The sequence below is a fragment of the Myotis yumanensis genome, unplaced genomic scaffold, assembly GCF_028538775.1.
Source record: "Myotis yumanensis isolate MYYU_CA2020_CCGP unplaced genomic scaffold, mMyoYum1.0.hap1 SCAF_2, whole genome shotgun sequence".
Taxonomy (NCBI): domain Eukaryota; kingdom Metazoa; phylum Chordata; class Mammalia; order Chiroptera; family Vespertilionidae; genus Myotis; species Myotis yumanensis.
The window spans coordinates 86,049,582-86,059,738 of NW_027223753.1; positions in this window are offsets into that span (position 1 = coordinate 86,049,582).

Genomic DNA, 10,157 nt, shown 5'->3' on the forward strand with positions numbered 1-10,157 from the left:
AGGGTTGCAGGCTCGATCCCCAGCAGGGGGTGTGCAGGAGGCAGCCAATCAGTGATTCTCTCTCATCATTGATGTTTCTGTCTCTCCTTGTCCCTTCCTCTCTGAAATCAATAAAAATATATCTATTTTTAAAAAAGAAAACATTCAGAGATACATAATGTTATGAAGATTATTACAAGTATTGATTGAACATAGGACATTGAGAGATAAACTCTCAGTGTTTACCAAAGAGTGCAGTAGGCTGCTTTGCTTAAAATATGTTCACACTGTATTTCATTTTTACAGAAGGTGGTCGCTCTCTCCTTCATGTCACCCATTTCCACAGATGAGTGCGGTTCCAAGTACACAAGCCTAGGCCCGATGGAATGGAGAGAGAAGACAGGGGAAATACAAGCAATTTCAAAAAGGGGGAACAGGAAGTAAGAAAACCAAAAATCCTGGAGTAAACTTATTCCTCTGACAAAAGGTCCAGAGTGAGCTGGCAGCATTCCTTCTCATGTTTGAAACCAGAGGTCAGCAAACTTTCTTTGTAAAGAACCAGGTAGCAAATATATTTGGTTTTGTGGGCCATATGGTCTCCATCACAACTCCTCAACTCTACTCCAGTAACACACATGCAGTCATAGATGGTACAGAACAAACCGATCCTGGCTGTGATCTAATAAAACTTTATTTACAAAAACTGGTGGTGAACCACAGTTTGAAACCCCTGATCTAGAACATACCTGAGAATGATGGAAAGCATTTATTTCTTTCCCCATAAATTTGCCTCAGATGAAAATTGGAAGCATTCCCCCCACTCTCCCCATCTCCTTTTGCTCCAATCATTTTCTACTCCCAGGGTCTTAGTTCCATTTTGATGGTGACCCCAGAGGGCAACCTTGGTTTGCCCCAGAGTATGGCACTATCTGTGCCTAGGCTCAGGCCTCCCAGATTCTCAGAATGGGACTCATACAAGACAAAGCCTTATGATTATATTGATGAACTTGCCTAACTTTCCTATCTTGGTCCTTTATTGGACATTCCCCTGTCAGGGTTAGAAAATGGAAAATGAAAAGGTGAGAGGCTTAGAAAGTTCCAGAAGGTGGAGCTTAATTTAAGTAGCGCTACCTGGCATTCCACTAAAAATATTCTTCACCAAACATAAACTTGTGTCCTCACAGAGGGAGAGGCCATATCGCCAGACTCTCCTTGACTTGAGGGTGAGTCCCCAGCCTGGCCACGTATTCTGTCCTCCTCCTGTCTCCACTTTCCCTGGGAGCTAGAGAAGGATTGTTCTCTCATTTTTTGGTTATAAAGTTTTATTCTGATTGCTTTGGGTTTATCTGCTTATCAATTTTATCTATTTATTTTTATTATCTTAAATGTAATTTTATTTTTTCCACCACCATTTATCCCCTCTATGCCCTCTCCCACCTCTACCCGTGCAATCACCACACTGTTGTCCATGTCCATGAGTTCTCTCTTTCTCCCTTTTTGATTTTTTTCTCAACCCTGCCCCCCACCCTGGAGCTGTCTGCCTGCTCTCTATCTATGAGTCTATCGCTATTTTGCCTATCATTTTTCAAGTTTGGGGTCATCTCAGAAGCCTGTCCTGGGTTTCTACGTTGATCAGGTGGGCATGAAGAATGGGCTAGACTTGGCTTTGATACAGATTAGAAATTTATGTCTTTGGAAGAAGTGCTCATATCCCACCTTTCTTCCTTTATGTCAAGCAGCCCAATGTCTTATACTCAGTAACTATTTGTTGATGTTATTTTGAGCTTATGGCAACTATGACTACATCCCTTTGATTTTAGTTTGACTAAGGACTGATTTTCTAGTTCCAGAGCAGAACTGAAGCAATTTTTTTTTTTCTTTTGGGAGAACAGACCTTTGCATAGAAACATAGACTCGAAGATAAAAACAAATCTGTCTTGAGACTTGTAGGGGAAAGAGTTAGGAGGTGTCAGGGATCTCTAGGGGAGTTAGAGTCACAGTGCCTGTCCCCTCTAGGTAAGGGATGGGTACAGACAGGACCAGCACCCACACAGCCCATTGATCCTGGAGAAAGCAGAGTTCTTTGTTACCCAGTGGGAGGAGAGACAGCACTTCTAGGAGCTAGTACCCCAGTTGCCACAGAGTCTGTCTGTATTGTTGCCTCAGGCTTGTAGGGAGGCAGCCAGAGGGCTCCTTAATGGAATCAGCTGAATGTTATCCTCATTCTTATCAAGGATGGTGGCCTTATCGTATCAGGGACAACCAGTTTTTTTACATATTATTGAGTAATCCTTTAAAAAAACCAACCATACAGTTGCATTTCAAGCATATTCCTGGTGTCTAAACAGAACTGCCATGTTATAATCAAGTTGTATCAGCAAACTTTATTGCTGAGGGCCCAGGTTTCAAATACTTTATGGGAAAGCCTAATTTCACAATAGCCTTTACTTGGCTGTTTGTGCATGCACATGGAAGGGCTCAGGAAGGAAGGAATTTTCCCGAAGAAACTAGCCAAGACATGTTAGTAATTTCTTGTTTATTTCACTCTGACACTGAATTTTCTTTTCATGAAAACATTCATTCATTCATTCACTCAAATATTACTTGGGTGTCCCCAATGTACCATGAATTATCCTAAGGACTCCTGATACTATAGTGAAGAAAATATGCAAAAGGATTGCCTTCGTGGAGTTTACATGGAAGAGTCTGACAATAAACAAATAAACAAGTGAAATATGTAAATACCAGTTATGATGAGTTTATGGAGAAAAATACAGCAAGGAAGGCAGTTAGGTAGCTGCAGAGGTTTGGACTGACTGGAGGTGGGAGGTAGTGGGGGGGGAGGAGACAGTGTTGCTTTATTGAATCCAGTGGATGGGGAAGATCTCACTCTTAAATGTGATATGCCAAGCACCCTAAAGCAGTGGTTCTCAACCTTCTGGCCCTTTAAATACAGTTCCTCATGTTGTGACCCAACCATAAAATTATTTTTGTTGCTACTTCATAACTGTAATGTTGCTACTGTTATGAATCGTAATGTAAATATCTGATATGCAGGATGGTCTTAGGCGACCCCTGTGAAAGGGTTGTTCGACCGCTAAAGGGGTGGTGACCCACAGGTTGAGAACCGCTGTAGAGGGTTTGTGTTTGTTTGAATAAGGTGCTTAAAAGTGTGAACTAATTAAGGGAGAAGGGCAATGTTTTGGGTCTGCTGGGTAAAGACAATAGAGGGAAATCTGAGAACAGGTGTCACCTGTTCTATTTATTTATTTTTATTGGTTTCAGAGAGAAAAGGAGAAGAAGGGAAGAGAGATAGAAACATCAATGATGAGAGAGAATCATTGATTGGCTGCCTCCTGCACACCTTGTACTGGGGATCGAGCCTGCAACTCAGGCAAGTGCCGTGACCAGGAATTGAACCAGACCTCTTGGTTGTTGGGTTGACACTCAACTACTGAGCCACACCACCTGGGCATCACCTGTTCTGTTTTAAATGCAGGGGAATTCTGGTGGGAGAGTGTCATCAGAAAAAGAGACATTAAACAATGACTTCAATTTGGCGTTGGAAGACAGCATCTACTTTTTAGAAAAAACCTCTTAATTAGGTTTTGTTAAATCTGTTAAAATATGTTAGTGTTTCTCAGTGGCACATAAACTCATGATGGCAGGAAATAGCCTAGAAGTTTGGGGCAGGAGTGGGAAATCTTCCAGGGGATAAACCCTAGTGGATAAATGAGTGGGGTCAATAATAGCAGTGAGGATTTGCTTAGCCCCTTTTTCTGGGTTTTCACATAATTTGATTGGAGATATGCTCTTAAATTGTCTTTTCTAAGGTCAAAAGGGATTTCACAGCACATTGATATTTAAACAGATTAATTCAACTTTTGGCCAATACTGTTTTCATTATTAGAAAATAAAGTAGACATGTTCTAAATAAGGAATCCTAATCATATTTTAAATTATCTATAAAATAGATAGTTACATGTGTCTGCTACTCATTTGATTTTTAAGCATTTTCTGCCAGGAAAAAGAAATAAAATTTCACAACTGTATTGTGCTGTAAGCTTTTTCTGAAGCACTTATCATGCTCTTCACCTGTTTCTGTGTAGACCCTCCCTGCTGTTTGCAGATCACCCGTATCAAATATTAGTCCTACTGAAAACTTGTTTTGCTCCTGAAAGACTCCACACATCTGAGCTTCCCCTGATAGCAAGGAGGACCCAGCTATGAGCTTGGATTGTATTTCTTCACTGGGTTAGTGTTTCTGTCTGGTTGCTTGGCCTTGGTCCTGCCCAGAATTCCAGTCCAGGTGCAGATAAGGGGCCAGCCACGGCCACAATTTGACTGTAACTTGATTGCCCACAACACATAATATTGGCTCCTCTTCACACAATCCCATGTGGCGTTCTTATCTGTATTGTGAAGGAACTGATACATGATCAAGTTATAGCTAGTACCTCTAAGGCCCACACTTGAACCTGGGTCTGTGGTTTCAAAATGTGGGTTCTAGCACTGTACTCTTCTGCCTCTTGCATTTCTAATGATAACTAAATAATGATATAATTTCATTTAAAAATTTATTGAATTTATTGAGGTGACATTTATTAATAAAGTTATATAGGTTTCAGGTATTCTATAATATTTCATCTGTATATTGTATTATGTGTTCACCACCTCCAGTCAAGTCTTCTTCCATCATCATTTATCCCTCCTTTACCTTCTTCTATCTCCCCCAGAATAATACTTTCCAGGTCCATCCTGTTGTCGCCAAAGGTAAGATTTCCTTTTTTTTTTTTTTTTTTTTTTACGGCTGAGTAGTATTCCCTTGTGTAAATGTACCACAGCTTTTTTATCTGCTCATCTACTGATGGGTACTTGGGTTGTTTCCATATCTTGGCTATTGTAAATAATGCTGCAATGAATATAGGGGTGCATATATTCTTTCTGATTGGTGTGTCTGGATTCTTAGAATATATTCCTGGAAGTGGGATCACTGGGTCAAATAGCAGTTCCATATTTAATTTTTTGAGGAAACTCCATACTGTTTTTCATAGTGGCTGCATCAGTCTGTATTCCCACCAGCAGTGTACTAGGGTTCCCTTTTCTCCACATCCTAGCCAGCACTTGTCTTTTGTTGATTTGTTGATGATAGCCATTCTGACAGGTGCAAGGTGACATTTCATTGTGGTTTTAATTTGCATTTCTTTGATGATTAGTGACATTGAACATCTTTTCATATGTCTATTGGCCATCTGTATATCCTTTTTGGAGAAGTGTCTATTCAGATCCTTTGCCCACTTTTAAAAATTGGATTATGTGTGTTTGTGTGTGTGTGTGTGTGTGTGTGTGTATGTGTGTTGAGTTTTATAAGTTCTTTATAAATTTGGATATTAACCCCTTATCAGATGTATCATTGGTGAATATGTTCTCCCATTCAGTGGGATTTTGTTGATGGTTTCCTTTGCTGTACAAAACTTTTTTAGTTTGACGTAGTTCCATTTATTTCTTTTTTCTTTGTTTCCTTTGCCCTAGGAGATATATCAGAAAAAATGTTGCTATGAGAAATGCATGAGATTTTACTGACTATGTTTTCTTCTAGGATTTTTATGGTTCTTAGTCTAGCATTTAAGTCTTTAATCCACATTGAGTTTATTATTGTGTATGGTGTAGGAAGGTGGTCTAGTTTTATGTTTTTACACGTATTGGTCCAATTTTACCAGCACCATTTATTAAATAGACTATTTTTACCCCATTATATGTCCATGCCTCCTTTGTCAAATGTTAATTGAACAAGACAATATAATTTCTAATGATATTATTATAGGCAGCAGAGCAAGAGGGCATGGCCATGGAGGCCATTGGGCAAACCGTTCACTGTCCAGGGGCAGTCTACCCTGGCATTCTGAGGTGGGAAACACCCATAATTTCCTCCTGGGTTCTCTCTTTCCTCAAATCAGAAGACATCAGGACACTGGGCTGCTCTATCCCCAGTTGTATTTAATTCTCCTAGGAGCTCAAGGAACCCTCTTAGTTTCATTGACTTCTTTTACTTTTACTTACTCTTTGCAAACTCTTTCTAGGCCTTTTTGTCATTGTTGTTTTATTATATTGCCTTTGGATTAAAAAAATAGTTTTACAGATCCTGCTCTGGCCAGTGACTGGGTGACTGACTTCCTAGTTGGCCTCCTTGCAACAGCATCTCCCGGAAGTCCACAGTGTGTATGCTCGCCTGGTAAATTTTCCTAGGTTGTGGGATTCCTCTATCAGTGGCTCCCTCTTGCTTATTGTCAAGGCTTCCCTTTCAGCATTCAGAATCTTCTCTTATGCCAGGCTGACTGTGGCTGTTGGTTAAGCAAGTTTACTTACTCCTGCCTCTGCTCCTTTGCTTAGGTTTTTAGCCTCGATCTTCTAAATCTATGCCACATCATAAGGTTTATTTTCCCCAAAATGTCTGTCACACTGACCTTTGGCTTTTCTTATCCCTTATAGGACCAATGTAGGGAGTCTTTGCATATGCTGTTTTTTTCCCCTAGAATATCTTTCCTTCTGTTTCTTAGTTCTCTCTTAAAACTCAGTCTTAGCCCCATCTTTTCCAACAAGTTTACTCTAAGGAATTTTTCTCTGTGATTCCACAGTGTTTACTATTAGAGTAGTAGGACACATTGTATTGAGATAGTGTTCATCATCGTCTGCCCTTCTAGACAAATAGAACATAAGCCCTGGCCAATTCTGTGCTTTTAAATTGGCAAGCCACCTCCATACCATGTGTCCTAATATGAATGAGTCTTGTCAATGTTTTTTTTTGTTGAGGTCTGTGTGGCAAATCCTATTAGTTTTTCTTATCCACCTCCATCTATTTCTCCTTGACTTCTGGCTTCTTGCCTCATTTCCTGGTGGTGGCTTCTCATTGTTGGTATCTGGATATTGAGCTTCTTGTCTTGAACTTGACTTTCTCTTGGGTTTGATCTAATTTCCACTTCCATTGGATTTACTTCTAAAACCTCTCAGGGTAAGAACTCAACCTAGCACAGAATTCCCTTGGCACTTACCACAGCACCAACTCACAGACTAACAACACTCAGTTCTTGGTTCATCTCAGACCCTGAAAAATAACTGAAGAATTTACTCAGAAAGTTCATGCACTGTAATCAGATTATGGAAAACAATGAAAATAGGGGGAGGTGTGAAATAGACAAAAAGCAGGAACTTATGTGATGTTGACTTAATTTTGTTTTATAGACAGCAAGCACAGACTGCTATAGGAAAAAGAGAGAGCATCTAGACCAGCATTGGCAGGAAGATGATTAGAATCCACTTGAATTAGACTAAGAAGGCTGGATAAAGCCTGCAGATATAGAAAATCTCCAAATGTGCAAAAATAATAGCGGGTGAAATGTCAAAATCTGAGGTGGTTTAGTTTGTGTCATAAATACCACCTACACCAAAATTCAGTAAAATTTTTGGTTTCTGGTAAGAACCATTACTTCATTTGACTTCTCCATTTGGCCTTTATTGCTCTCATCACCACTGATTGGTGACTTTATTTTGAGGGTCATTTTTCACAAAGAAACAAAATTAGCTACAGAAATTAAAAATTTGAGTTCTGGTTTCTCTGGGTGACCTTGGGCAGATTTCTTAACTTATTCATGCCTCATTTTCCTTCTCCATTAAATGAAATAATTCCCATATTACTCTTAGCACAAACTACTTGGTACATAGTAAACACTCAAGGGTAGCCATTATTATTGCTATGTCTGAAAATTACTGTGTGAATGGCAATTAGTGGAGAACAACATATTGAAATTGAGATTTCTATGTTGGGTGGTTGGACAGACTTAGTCATTGACAAACTAATGGGTTTCATTCACACACCTGTGGTTAGAATTTGTGGCTTAGAAAAATTACAAATTATTACATGTCATGCACTGTCAGGGTCATGCACAATTATTTGAAACCTCACATGTCAAATCTGCCATTGCTAAGGGTCTATGATACTTTCTTCTCCTCTGTCTGTTGGAAAGAACAGCTGGACACCAGGCTGCATGTGCTTGTAAACAATTATTAAATTACCCAGTAGACTCGTCTTCCCCAAGCAGAATGAACTTGGTTCTTTTAACCTTTTCTGAGCATGGTTTTGATTTTCCATCTCTTTAATCATCTCTGTGGCTCTTTTCTGAACCTTCTCCAAGGTCTTCATGTCCTTCAATTTGCTATGGAGTACCTAATTGCTCAAAGTTCTCAGCTAAATGTTTTCACAACATGGGATATATATCATTTCTAGATGCCCTACTGTAATTTATGCACATAGGCATGCCTTCTTTTACAATTTGCTGTTATGCCATGCAATCATGGTAACATCTTACATTTGTATAGCAAAGACAATTTTCAAAGGACTTTCTTATGTGTTATTATTATTATTTTTTACCTATATTACAATCTAATGAGCTAGGTACAATCATTCCCCTTTCTCAGATAAGAAAACTGAGATTCAAAAGGACTCAGAGGCTTGCCTGAGGTCACAGAGACAATACTTTGTGGCTGGGTCTGGGTCTTAGGACTGGTCACTAATTCCAATGTTCTTTCAACCACATCCAGGCTCTATTGGTCTATAAACAATTTGTAAACTACACAGTCATCTAAATAATTTTCTGCTCTATTTCCCAAGAGCTCATTTTTTCCTACTATAGTTGGGTTGGTTTCATTAATTTTCCCCCAACAAACCTTTCCGTAGTCCTTCCATTTGACTCACTGATCCTTCAGTACTTTGACTGCTGTGTAGTGGGGCTGAGTAGCCAGCTGGTAAAAGAGTAAGCTCATGTTGAGTGTGTGCCATTAGTAAAGGCCTTAGAGAGATGCTATTAGAAACACTAAATTTCTCTTTAGTGTCCACATTGCGATGAGAAACTTTTACCTATAGGGCTCTTTGTTCACTGTTTCCATTAAAAAAGATATTTTATTGTGAGGGAAAAGGTGATCCTAAACTCTCTACAGTGCACTCCTGCTTGTACAATCCAAGGTGCCTGGAGGACTTCCTGAGTATGGGTGGCTTCACTTGTACATGACCAAAGTCTACAGAGGGTAAAAACATTGGTCAGGTAAAAGGTTAAGGATCTACCTCTTAGTACTTATGTAAATGTCCTTTCCCATTCTCTAGGAATGATAAATACTGAATACTAAATACTAAAGAGGTAAGCACATTCATAATTCTGGATCTAGAAATCCTTATGATTTATTTTTCACTAGAGGTTCGGTGCACGAAATTCTTGCACTTGGTGGCGGGGGTGGGAGTGTGGTTGTGGGGGGTGGGGTGTCCCTCAGCCCAGCCTGCACCCTCTTGCAGCCAGCAGTCAGACATCTTTAGTACTGCTGCGGAGGCCAGAGAGGCTCCTGTCACCGCCGCTGCACTCACCAGCCATGAGCCTGCTTCTGGCTAAGTGGCACTCCCCCTCTGGGAGCATACTGACCACTAGGGGACAGCAGCTCCTGCATTGAGTGTCTGCCCCCTAGTGGTCAGTGCACATCATAGCGACTGTTTGTTTGGCCGTTGGGCCAAAACCAGCTCTCTGACATCCCCCGAGGGGTCCCAGATTGCGAGAGGGTGCAGGCCAGGCTGAAGGACCCCTCTGGTGCATGGGGACCGGGAAGGGACGTGGAGGTTGGCCAGCCAGGGAGGGGCTGTGGGAGGGCTCCAGGGTATGTCTGGCCCATCTCGCTCAGTCCAGATTGGCCAGATCCCAGTAACAAGTTAACCTACTGGTAGGAGCGTCTGCCCCCTGGTGGTCAGTGCACGTCATAGGGAGTGATTGAGCAGCCTTAGCATATCATTAGCATATTATGCTTTGATTGGTTGAATGGCCGACTGGACCACTGGACACTTAGCATATTAGGCTTTTATTATATAGGATTATTGAGGAAGGATTTTAAAAAAAGCCTACCCATCTATATGTTGGATATTTTGAAAATGAACTCTTTGGTTGATTTAATTAATAAGTCAATTGAACTTTTAAAATGTTTATTTATTTTTAAATTTTACTTTAGAGAGGGAGGAAGGGATGGATAGAGAGGGAGAGAAATATTGATGTAAGAGAGATACATAAATTGGATGTGCCCAACTGGGGATTGAACCTGAAACCTAGGTATGTACCCTGACGGGGAATTGAACCCATGACCTTCTGGTG